Genomic DNA, 13,856 nt, shown 5'->3' on the forward strand with positions numbered 1-13,856 from the left:
GATCCTCTAATGAACAATTGGTTTGTGATCCAAGCACCAAATCGAGTCCTTCTCGGGCCAATGAAAGGGTGGGACCTCTTGTTCAAGACCTAAAGCCAGTATTTAAAGGAACAACCTTTTTACTATCCCTAAAAGTGGGTAAGAGCAAATTTTATCTTACACCCTATGTCCTCAGTTATCTACTCGGTCCTACCCCTGAAATTGGATGCTTGTTGAGCCGGCATTCATAGTTATCTACTTTGTCTTACCCCTGAAATGGGATAATCCTGAATAAACAGGAGTTCATAGTTAACTAAGGATTAAGGTCAACTTACCTAGGTCATCGCTTTGAATTAGTTAGTCTTAAACAGTAAACAACGTTATAAAGTAAGAGTGATTTATTTCTCGATCCAATCTTATGTAAACTATTTGCATAGAACGCCTTCACTCGCATGTCTCCACATGAATGATTCAAGATCACATCGTTTATACTAAATAAAAAGTGGGTTGCATCCGATAGTGTTTCTATAATAAGGTACCCAACCTTATCAGTATACTATAGACCGTTTTGGCTATTTACTCGAACTCGATCTATTCTTATGTCTCCACATAAAGTCCAAGTATTCATGTAATAGCCATGAATCTTAGTTGATTTGATTTATCTTTTACAAGTGCAATTTACATATTCAATAACAATTTTATTAAATAAGCCTCAATAACTTCTTTATTGCAAATAGAATATGTTTAATTTTACAAACTGCGAATTTTAGGACATACAACCTAACAAAATTCTACTTGGACTAAAACTTCAATGAGTTTACATATATACAGATATATACAATGTTGAGTATGAGATACTAAATACAATGAACTAGGGTATTAGATACCCATTAATTCTCTCACTTACCCTAAATTTATCTATCTTGTAGTCTTAGTCCCACCAAGTGACCCTCGAATACTTTAGCCGAGAGGGCCTTTGTAAAAGGATAAACTAAATTGTCTTCTGAGACTACCTATGTGACGATCACGTCTTTTTGGTGTACTATCTCCCTGATGAGATGGTACTTGCGCTCGATGTGCTTTCCGCGCTTATGGCTTCTTGGTTTTTGGAAATTTTCAACTGCTCCACAATTATCACAATAGAAGGTGATCGATAGATGCATATTTGGAGCAACTTCCAAGTCGGTAAATAACTTTCTAAGCCATACTGCTTCCTTGACTGCTTCACATATAGCTATGTACTCTGCTTCCATGGTGACGTCAGCAATACAACTTTTCTTTACACTCCTCCATACTATAGCTCCTCCATTCAGAGTGAATACTGATCCCAAGGCTAATTTCCTAGAATCCACATCAGTTTGAAAATATGAGTTAATCTATCCAGTAAGGATCAGATCCTTAGTACCATACACGAGCATATAGTCCCCCGTTCTCTGAAGATATTTGAGGATGTTCTTAACGACAATCCAATACTATCAATTTTGAAAGATTAACACTCAAAGCTATCAGTGACTATTATTGAGAAACTTTTATCATGATTATCTCAATAATAGATTTTTATCACTAATAGACTTCTACAACTGATATCTACCTAAATTTGATATCGCTAATATATGAATATGATTGATATCTATCTAAGTTCTATCACTAATATCACTAATAATTGTCATTATCAATATACAATATTACGGTACACAAATACACAAATATTTCAATTTGTGTCCTTCATTTTGGGCCATCTATGCCATTTAAGTTTATTTCTAATAAACATCATTCTCTTAAAGTCTTATAAAAAGGAAAAAAAAAAAACTATCAACCAATTTTATTTGCTATTTATATTTAATGTTTCGTTACAATAACCAAATTTGATGATTGACTTGTTGATATTAAGTCACTTATGAATTGGATACTGTCAAGTCTTGGGTACGAATCTCAGCCTCATAATTCTTATGAAAAAAAAAAAGGAAGAAACAAAAATTGGATAAAGGAAAGAAATTTAAAAAAAAAAGAAAAAAAAAAGAAAGAAGGAAAGAAAGAAGAGAAGCAAAAACTGAAGAAATGAAAGAAAATTAAAAAAAAAAGCAAAAACCGGGGAAAGAAAAGAAAATTAAAAATTAAAAAAAAAAAAAGAAAGAAGAAGAAAGGGAAAGAAACAAAAAATAAAAAATAAAAAGGGAAAGAGAAGAAGAAAAAATCGGAGAAATGAAAGAAAATAAAAAAAAAAAAGAAACGAAAGGAGCAAAAATCGAAGAAAATAAAGAAAAGAAAAAAAGAAAAAAAGAATGGGAAAAAGAAGGTGTGCAACAAGACAAGACAAGGGAGGGTAAAATTGAAAATTAGAAAAAATTCAAAGGTTGATTAGTCAACACTTATATATTTACAAATATTTTAAAGAGGTAATATATTTTTAGATTTTTTCCCCTTATTTTACTATCTATTACAAATATCCATTAATTAATTAGATCGCATAATATGACCCAATCTAATATAATAATCCAATGCGATAAATTATTAATCCAGATACATAATTCATACTTAAATTAAACGTATTATTATTTAAATATGTCTAACAATCTCCCGCTTGGGTTATGTCTGTGTATTTGATATAATTAAATCACTTAAATCTCAAACGTGCATAAACATGTTATTTTAATAATAGAACTCACATTTAGTTCAATTTAGTCCATCTCTTGTATTAGCATAGAATCAAGGCGGCTTTCGCCACTACCCTTGTAACTAAATCATTCTTGATCATCAATTCTAATACATTCAATGATATAGATCAAGTATGGATAGATAGCATGGAAACTACATGCAAAGTGATCTAGATCATGCTTGTTTCCAACTGGTCCAAATTCCTTAGTGAGATCATTCCTAAAAACTTTATGCTAAGCTGCATACATGATAAACAAATTCAGTTAATAAACAATACACCATCAACTTTATTCTATATAAAAAATAATAAAATAAGGTCAAAGAACATCCTCAATAACAAACTCCCATTAAATCATGGAATCAGAAAAGTGACTAACACTTATGTGAGCAACATGCTCATGAAAAACTTTTGGTGGTAAACCTTTAGTCCATGGATCTGCCACCCTAGAGTGTGTTTTTATGTGTTCTATTGAAATTTGACCATTCTGAACTCTTTCTTTAACAACCAGAAACTTAATGTCTACTTGCTTTGACTTCGTATTGCTTCTGTTGTTTGGAATACATCATTTCCGATTTATTGTCACAAAATAATTTTAGTTGTCTTTCTATGCCAACCACTATCCGCAACCCAGTGACAAAATTTTGCAACCATATTCCATGATTGAACGCCTCATAACATGCTATAAACTCCGTAGCCATGGTAGAAGAAGCTATAAGTGTTTGTTTAACACTTTTTCAAGATACAGCTCCTCCAGCCAACATGAAGATATAACCTGAACTGGATCACAAATTATTTTAGCATCCAACATAATTGGAATAAGAATACCCAGCAATCTCTAAAACTTTTGATCTCTTATAAGTGAGTATATAATCTTTTTTTCTTTGTAAATACCTCATAACCCGTTTGGTTTCCAATGATCCATCCCCAGGTTACTAAAATATCTGCCTAACACTCCAACTATGAATAGAATATCTGGACGTGTATATACTTGAGCGTACATTAAACTTTCAACAGCCAATGCTTAGGGAACCTTCTACATCTCCTTAGTCTCGAGTACAGTTTTGGGACATTGATCTAAATGAAATTTATCACCTTTAACGATCGGGGTATTTCCTGGTGCATCATCTTTCATGCCAAATCTATTCAAAATCTTTTCAATGTAGTTTTTTTTTTGTGACAATCTCAAAATACCTTGAATACGATCTTGCAGTATTTCACTTCCTAATACAAAAGAAGCATCACCAACATGTTTTATCTTAAAAATCTTTTTGAGACACCTCTTAGTGTCATGCAATAAACCTACATCATTACTTGCTATGAGTATGTCATCGACATATAACACCAGAAAGATAGATTTATCCCATTGAACTTGTGATATATACAATCTTCCACTATATTCACCTAAAACCAAATGAAGTAATTACTTCATGGAATTTATGATACCATTGACGAGAGGCTTGCTTGATACCATAGATGAATTTCTTCAATTTGCATACTATAGACTTTTAATTACCAAACACAAAGTTTTCTGGCTGCACCATATAAATCGTCTCATCAATGTTCCCATTGATAAACACAGTTTTTACATCCATCTGGTGTAGTTCTAAATCAAAGTGATCTACCAGTGTCATGATTGCTTAAAAGAGTCTTTCGATGAAACCAAAGAGAAAGTCTCTTTATAATCAATGCCTTGCTTTTGTGTAAAACCTTTTGCAACAAAACGAGCCTTATATCTTTCGATATTACCGTGTGAATCATTTTTGGTTTTTAATATCCATTTATAACCTATGGGCTTCACTTTTGATGGCAATTCGACAAGTTCCCAAATATCATTGTCTTTCATGGATTTTATTTTCTCTTCTATGGCATTTATCAACTTTTAAGAGTTAGAACTTTGTAGAGCTTGTTGGAAGTTGATTGGATCATCTTCCATTACGCTCACATCATCCTGATGTTCTTGAAGAAATACAATATATTCATCTAGAATTGCACTTCTTCTTTCTTCAGTGAATCTTCCTAGTGGCACTTTTTGAAGTTGTTAAGTTTGAACTTCAAGTTCTACAATGGGGACTTCAATGTTGTCTTGTTCTATAATTGGTTCAATAGTGAAGTTAGGAATTGGAGCCTGGACATCATTTATAATCACATTAGAAAAAGAAACTAATTCCTCTTCAAAGAAAACTTTCCAAACAATGATCTAAAAATGGGATCATAAAACAGAGTGCTCAGAATACCCAACTAAATAGCAACTAATAGTTCTTAAGTCCAATTTATTTCATTAGGCTTGTAGGGCCTAGCCTCAGCTAGACAACCCTAGATGTAAAGATGCCTATACTAGGCTTTTTTCCTGTCCACAACTCATATTTTAGCTACTACTTTATACTCTATTAAGGATATATGCTATGGTTTTTAGTGCCCCATTATAAAGGGATTCAAATAGAGAAGAATGACTAATCATGCTTCTTATCATATCCTTAAGTGTTATTTTCGCCTTCCACTACACCATTCATGTTGGGTTTGTCCGGTATAGTATATTGCTGGACAATTCCACATTCCTCTAGGTATTTGGCAAAGGGCTCTAGACATTGCTCACTTGATCCATCATATCTACGGTAGTATTCACCACCACGATCACATTTGACAACCATAATTTTCTTTCCAACTTGAAGTTCAAGTTCAGCTTTGAAAGACTTGAAAGCGGCCATAGATTAAGACTTCTCATGAATTAAATATAAGTACCCATATCTTGAATAGTCGTCTGTGAACGTAATCAAATATCGTTGTCCATTCTAAGAAGCGTAGGGAATGGACCACAAATGTCTGTATATATTAATTCTATGACGTTTGAGCATCTGTTGGATCCTAATTTTCTTATGTTTGTATGTTTTCCCTTAATACATTCCACACAAACGTCAAAGTTACTTAAATCAAGGGGATCAAGGATTCCATCTGACACAAGTCTCTAAATTCTTTGTTTAGAGATGTGATCTAAACACTTGTACCATAACATCGTGGAATTCTCATTTAATTTACGCTTTATACCACATGCATTAGATAACAAGATTTTGTTAAATGAAGCAAAAGAATCAAGCATATATAGATTATCAATTAAAGAACCGTACCAATAAATTTAGAATCTTAAAAAAGACCAACTTTATTATTTCAAAAAGAATAAGAAAAAACAAATTTGTCCAAACTGGGAATAGAAACTAAATTTTGTCTAAATGATGACACAACAAAAGTCTCATTCAAATCCAAATAACAACCAGTTTTTAAACGTAATCTAAAATTTTCAATAGCTTCAACTGGATCTGCTTTGCCATCGGCCACATAGATGAATCTTTCAGCATCTGGCGGCCGGCTCCACAGGCAACCTTGCATTGATATACTTATGTGAGTAGTAACACTAGAATCTACCCACCAAGTATCTGTTGGTACAAAAGCTACATTAACTTTAGAACAAATCAAAGTAACAAGTTTACCCTTCTTTACACGCCACTTGATGTATTTGGGATAATCTTTCTTGAAGTGATCTTTCTTTTTTCAGAAAAACAAGGATTTTCAGTAGCTTGTTTCTTGCTCTTATTTTGTTGAGATGTCCCTTTTTCAACACCTGTACATTTCCTTTTCTTCCTATCACGAGAGTCAGTTTCCAAATGAGTACTTTCTATCATTTCTCTCTTAATCCCATCTTCTTCTAACACACATTGTGAGATAAGCTCCTTAATACTTCATTTATCTTTTTTTAGTATTATAGCTTATTTTAAACTGAGTGAATTGTGCAGGAAGAGAGATAAGTACCAGTATGAGTAAATTTTCATTTATCTCGATATCAAGTGCATTTAATTTACCTACGAGATTGGACATTTTTATAATGTACTCACTTATGTTCTCATTGCCCTTATACCTCATGGAAGCTAAAGAAGTCAAAAGACTACTTGCTTCCCCTTTTTGTTTTTAGTAAAATATTTCTCAATTTGAGCAAGGAACTTATTAGCACTTTTACTTTCCATGATAGAGCCCCAAAAAGACTCCAGAATGGAGTGCCACTAATCATCAGACACATGTGATTTGATCATTCCCACTTCTCTATATTAGCCGTATTCAGCTGTTCATCAGTAGAAGTAGGTTTGTCGGTCCTTAATCCAAGGTCCAAATTAATACACTCGAGAAGTATCTCTAAGCTTTCTTTCCAAATCTTGAAGTTCAATCCATTCAACTTAGTGATTGAACTCAGATTTTCGAATATTTGATTAAGATCAACTGAAACACTAGAAGAAATTCGGGCTTTAATGTCTGTTGGAAAAAGTAAAATCAGATGTATAATGTCGGTTTAAAAAAAACGGATCTTTAATGTCGATTTTAAACTGATATTGAAGATGGGCTTTAATGTCAGTTTAAAACCGACATTAAAGATGTAATGTTTTTTTTTCTTATTTTATTAAATGATATATCCCTAATATCGCCGCTTCCTTCTCGATTTCTTTACGCCCAAACCCTATCTCGCTCACACTGTCGCTCGTCCTTCACATTTCTTCGCTCACCGTCGATCTCCTTCACATCATCAATCTCCTTCACGCCGTCGCTCACCCGTGTCTGTCGATCTCCTTCACGCCGTCAATCTTCTTCTTCGCTCGTCCATCGATCTCCTTCACACCGTCGATCTCCTTCTCGATTCCTTCTCTTCCGTGAGAGGTGATTATTCAAACCTCTGATCATTTGCAACTCCTTTCATGTTTGAGCAGTGTTGGAATTTTGAGCAGTGTTATTTGGAACCTCTAAGCAGAGGTGATTATTTAAACCTCTGATCATTTACAACTCTTTTCATGTTTGAGCAGTGTTGGAATTTTGAGTAGTGTTATTTGCAACCTTTGAGTAGTGTTGGAAATTGAACAATGTTTAATTTCTTTTTTCCTTTCCATATACATTCTTTCACAAAACCATTTACAGGGTTATTCTGAATAATCTTTGATTTCAAATGATAAAAGAAGCAAGTGAAAATTTCGATACAATGTAAACTATATACATGTTTGTAAGCAAATTTCTTTTGAATTCATCGTTTAGCTTGTAAAATGAGTTTATTATGTTGATGACATTTTGTTCATTTGATTTTGGTTGCTACAGTTTTTCAAGGATAGAACCAAAGGGGAAGGGAAAATTTTATTAGGAGTGTTAATTACTCAACGATGATGTATATTTTACTTTTTCTTATATAAATTCACAATTTATATAGATTATGTTAATGGCATTAATTTGACTTCTCAATTGTTGTTTGTGATAATGCCTGACTAAATAAAACCCAATAGTTTTAGTAGAGAGAGTGTGAGATTGTTGGATGGTTAGGGTTGATAATTGAAGTCATTTTTAGCTTGTCCACTTGAGGAAATGACATCTCCCAAACTTATAGATTAAGCCCTCTGGTCATTGAGACATGTTCAAGCTTTTACTTTTAAGTTGTAATTGCTTCTTGTTTTTACTTCTTCTTCTCTCCTTTCATGTTTTTTTTTAAAGTTTACTTTCTGGTTTAATCCTCTCCTATTGGGATGTTCTACAAACCACCAAATCAAATCCATAAATTGACATCCAATTCTCTCTCTCTCTCTCTCCATATACTTTTTTAGTGTCAAGCTGGTGGTGTGTTGAGAAATGGATTCTCCTCCACCTCATTGAGAAGCCTTAGTTTTATTTATTTGAGTTTGTATTGGCTTAATTCTATTATGTTAATTGTTCCTATAGATAAGATGGTTCAAACCTAGTAGGATAATTTTGATTCCTTTTGCTAAGTGATGGAGAACTCTGATGATATTGAGGCTTGAATTCAGCAGACTCTAAATCTTTGTTTGGTTTTTGTGAGTCATTATCAGGTGTGAGCTTCTAGAGATTGAAAGGGCCAAACAAGTAAGAAAGATGAAAATTTCTTTTTCTTTTTCCTTTTCATAAAACATGGAAAATGAGGTGATATATGATGCAGCAGTTATCAAAGTAGCTCCTAATTGGTATGCCTCTTTTATTTTGCTTAATAGATGTGTGAACTAATTAGATATTGGTTTCACTATCTCGTTTTCTCTATGATTAATTCGCTTGAAATTAAAGAGTGCAAACTTTGGATGTTAGTGAAGTATTTTAGCCTTTGAGTTTGCTTGTTCAACTGCATATTTAGAATTAAACATTTGTTGCTTTCAGTTAAATATTACTTATATCTTTTGAACACAACTTCTTACTTTATTATTCAGAATAACCTTGAAATTTTGTTTTTTGGCTTTTCTTTTCATCGATAGGAACTGAGTCCTTGATATTGACTCATACAAAATCTAAGGACACGGTTTATTGTGATATTTGTTTTAATTCAATACTTGATTTTGAGTGAAAATTTTCATTTGTTAGGTTCAAGTTTTACGTGTAAGGCTAAATTTTGATTCTTGAAGATTTGGAAGGAAGATAGAAAGATTGCATTGGACGTCTTTTAAGAAGGTTGACAAGTGGAGAAGGTGCACCGAACACAAAAATGACTTCATAACAACATTAATAACAAGGACAAGGTAATATTTATAAGATGCTTATCTTAATGGTCTAGTTGTTCTAAATTTGTTAATGTTGTATATTTTACAATCATAATTTTATGCTTTTAAATTTTTCCTTGTTATTGTTTTTTTTGTTTTTTTTTTTGTAGATTAAGTTGCATATTTTACATTCATGGATAAGTCATGGATGAAAATGAATAGAATGTCAGCTGAGTATGGTTTAGGAGTTGAGGCATTTATTAAAAATGGTCTACAATATTCAAATATACCGAATGCCATGAGTTGTCCATGTTTGAAGTGTGTTAATGCAAAGACTCTAGATGTGAACAAAATAAGAGAATACTTATTTTTTAATGGTATAGATCAAAGTTATCACACATGGATTTTTCATGGTGAATCATTACCGATTAAGAGAAACAATGAATATGTGTCTACTAGTGAAAGAGACAAAGTTGACGAGGATGATGTTGATGTTGATGACACAATTGGAATGTTTGAGGCTGCATACAATAACTATTTTAGTGGAAAATCCGATAATTTTGAAGAATTATTAGATGATGCAAAGAAACCATTGTACCCAAATTGTAAAACTTTTTCAAAATATCTACATTGGTAAAGTTATATAATTTAAAAGCTAAATTTGGATAGAGCGATAAGAGTTTCACTCAGTTGTTGGAATTAATTCATGACATATTACCTAGTCCTAATGAAATTCCAACTTCTACTTATGAAGCAAAAAAGATGTTGGGTACTCTTGGAATGAAGTACGAGAAGATTCATGCATGTAGAAATGATTGTTGCTTGTTTAGAAAAGAACTCTCTAATGCAAATGTATGCCCATTTGTGGTACGTCAAGATGGAAGCTTCAAAAAAATTTAAACGAAAGGGCTAAGAATATCCCAGCAAAAGTCATGTGGTATTTCCCCCAATTCCAAGATTTGAAAGAATGTTTCGAAGTAAAGAGACAACAAGTTTATTGACGTGGCATGCAAAAAAAAAAAAAAAAAAAAAAAGAAACAGATGGTTTATTAAAACATCCCAAAGATGCTCTATCGTGGAAAAAAATAGACAATTTGTGGCCAGAGTTTGGGTCATAACCTAGAAATCTTCGTCTTGCTCTTTTGACAGATGGGGTAAATCCACATGGAGACCTTAATAATAGATATAGTTGTTGGCCAGTGATGTTAGTGACGTACAATCTACCTCCATGGTTGTGCATGAAGCAAAAAATTTTTATGTTGACTGCACTAATATCTGGTCCTAAACAATCAGAAAATGACATAGATGTTTATTTAGCTCCGTTAGTAGATGACTTGAAAAAACTTTAGAAAGATGGGGTAGAATGTTACGATGCATATGAAGAACAACGTTTCATGCTTAAAACCATTTTATTATGGACCATTAATGATTTTCCTACATATGGTAACTTGTGTGTTTGTATGGTTAAAGGATATCATGCATGTTCAATTTGTAGAGAGAATACTTCAACTTATTTACCAAAAAGGAAGAGGATGGCATATCTCGGGCATTGCAAGTTTCTATCCCGCCATCATCCATATAGGAAACAAAAGAAAGCTTTTAATGGCACACAAGAATTGGAATTTGGTCCAGAACCATTGAGTAGGGAAGAAATTCTTGCAAAAATAAGTAAGTATCAATATTCATTTGGTAAGAAAAGTATCAAAGAAAAGAACAGTGGAAAAAATCTATTCTTTTTGAGTTAGAATATTGGAAGTATCTTGACGTTCGACATTGTTTAGACGTGATGCACATTGAAAAGAATGTATGTGAAAATCTTATTGGCACATTGCTTGATATTCCTAGTAAAACAAAAGATGAAATAAAGACTCGATTAGATTTTGTGGAATTGAACATTAGATCAAAGTTAGCTCGTCAAGTAGGAGAGAAAAAAGTCTTTTTACCTCCCGCATGTTATACATTAATACGAACTGAGAAATTGAGCTTTTGTAAGGTACTATAAGAAATTAAAGTACCTGAAGGTATTCATCGAACATTCAAAGTTTAGTGTCGCTCACAGATTTGAAACTTTATGGACTTAAGTCGCATGACCATCACGTTCTTATGTAACAATTATTACCGGTAGCCATTCGTGAAATTTTACCTAAACATGTGCCAATCAGATTGTAAGTATATATTATGCAAAATTTAAGATGACATATATATAAGTTTAAGATGATATAGATATTGTGTGAAAATTGTAATATGTTTTACAAGATAAATTGGCTGAAGTTCATGAAGGTGAAGATGTTCTCACTGAAGCATTGGGTACGGAAGAACATTGGGGACGTGTTAGAGGAATGGGTGATTTTGTTTCCCATTCTCAATATTTCAGATTAGTAAAACCAAAGTCCTCTATGAGCCAAGAAATTGAAGGAGGCTCTAGTCAAAAAAATGTTCGACATGGTAAAACGTTAAGAGAAAGAACTCACAGCAGACAATTTCATCAGGCCAAATCATCTGTTGGAAGTGTTGCACTAGGTGCATCTGAAGAAGATACTGAGAAGATGTCTAAAGAAGATTTGGAGGTAATTTATTTATTGTGACTTTTAAATTTTAATCATATTTTACGTGTTTAACCATGCATGACTTGGCTATAGGAACTATAGATAATATTGTTGCAGTAGCCACAACATTTGATGATGATATGTCATGCTTAACTGTTAAAGTTCTGATTGACATTGTCATTGGAGAAGATTTGCCTATACCAATTCATGTGAAGGGTAAAATAGAGTTCTTAAAGCAAGCAATGGGTAACTTCGTAAAATGGACTCATGAACTTGTAGTTATGGTTGACGAGAAAAAAGTATGTTTCCTTTTCAGTATATGAGTTTAGTTATTTATTATTTTTCCTACTTTGAATTTTTGTAACTTTGGTTATGGTAGGATCATTCACCAATTAAGAACTTCAACCAGTCCTCCAAATATATTAACACTAATGGTATTAACAAATTATTGAACGGACATGCCATGCATAACATGAACGATGTAGACATGATCCATATCCCTTTGGACGAGAGTATATTTGGAAGAGACAAATTTATTTATTTAGGTCGCGATGATCTGCTCCAATATTGCAATGTGGTTGAAATAGGCTACATGTGTATTTTGACATACATTGCGTAAGTATTACTCATATAGATTCACTCATGTATACTTTGTTTCATGTTGATAAATAATAACTTTTACTTTGTTTAGGTATCTTTGGGATGAATGTGGTCGTAATATTATGAAGAAGTTTTTTTTTTATAATTGATCAAACAAGAATATCGCCACATGTGGAGTCTCAAGATATCCGATCCAGAAATTTAGCCAATCAACTAGAATTGACTAATTTAAACCAATTAGTCCTCATTATACACGTACTAATATTTTCAAATTTTTACTTATTATAGTTATCATTAGATATTGATTGTAATCAATCTACAAGAAAATTGTGTTTATGTGTTTTGGACTCTCTTCGAAGCAAGGTTTAAGAAGATTTTCATGGAGTTATAAATATGTAAGTGTAATTGAATTTTCTTAGCTCTTAATTGAAGTATTTATGTTTAACTAATGTTTTTAAACTATTTAGTTGATTGAAAATATGGCAAGCCAAGCACGATCTCCAACACTGTTGGTCTTCTCCAAAATGGAAACCTATAAAGTAAATTTGTATTCATTTTTTAACAATTTATGTTCATTCGACTTCTTTATAATAATTTAACAATTGTTTTCAACTTCTTTATATGCACTGCCCTCGTCAATTAGATTCTGTAGGATGCGGGTACTATGTGCAAAAGTATATACACGAAATAGTGCATAATCCTACTACTCCCATTAATAACCTCGTACGTAAATTATTTATTTTTTATATAGCACTAGTTTTAATTTAATAAATGGACGTAAACTTATGTTGAATTTATCTTTTTTTTTTTTTTTCCTTTTTGTAGTTCAATACAAAAGATGCATATACGCAAGGAGAGATCGACGTAATTCAGACCCAATGGACAAGTTTTGTTGGCCAATTTGTGTAAGGATGTAATTCTTGTTTTTGTCTCAATAGAATGTAAATGCTAGCTTAGAATGAATGTAAATTTATCTAACCATGATCTTTGTGAATGGAATTACTATTAATATGATATTTGTGAATGAGAGAAATGATGGCTTGGTATAAGTATTCTATGAAAGTCTGGTTCTGGTATTGTGATTCTTGTTTGTGGATAAATTCATAGGTGGAACACATGATCTGTTTATTATTGGAAGCTGTATTCATGGTATTGCGATTCTGGTATTATGATTCTTGTTTATTCATGGAATTAGTACTAATTGATATTTGTGAATGAGAGAAATGATGGCTTTGGTGTAAGCTGTATTCTATGAAAGTTTGGTTCTGGTATTGTTTTGCAAATATTGGTGGATAAATTCATAGGTGGAAGACAAATATTGATGAGTATATATAATGGATTGGAAATATTGATTCTTGTTTGTAGATAAATTCATAGGTGGAAGACATGATCTGTTTATATTGGAAGCTGTAGTCGTGGTATTGTGATTCTTGTTTATACATGGAATTAGTACTAATTGATATTTGTGAATGAGAGAAATGATGGCTTTGATGTAAGCTATATTCTATGAAAGTCTGGTTCTGGTATTGTTTTGCAAATTTTGGTGGATAAATTCATAGGTGGAAGACAAATATT

General features: G+C 32.4%; 1 pseudogene; it reads left to right on the forward strand.

Annotated features, from left to right (window-relative positions):
• Positions 1-12,144: 12,144 nt before the first annotated feature.
• Positions 12,145-13,190, forward strand: LOC150032999 (uncharacterized; annotated as a pseudogene).
• The last annotated feature ends 666 nt before the right edge of the window (positions 13,191-13,856 follow it).

This window comes from Benincasa hispida, chromosome 11, assembly GCF_027475165.1.
Source record: "Benincasa hispida cultivar pf3 chromosome 11, pf3_genome.v1.1, whole genome shotgun sequence".
NCBI classification, from domain to species: Eukaryota; Viridiplantae; Streptophyta; class Magnoliopsida; order Cucurbitales; family Cucurbitaceae; genus Benincasa; species Benincasa hispida.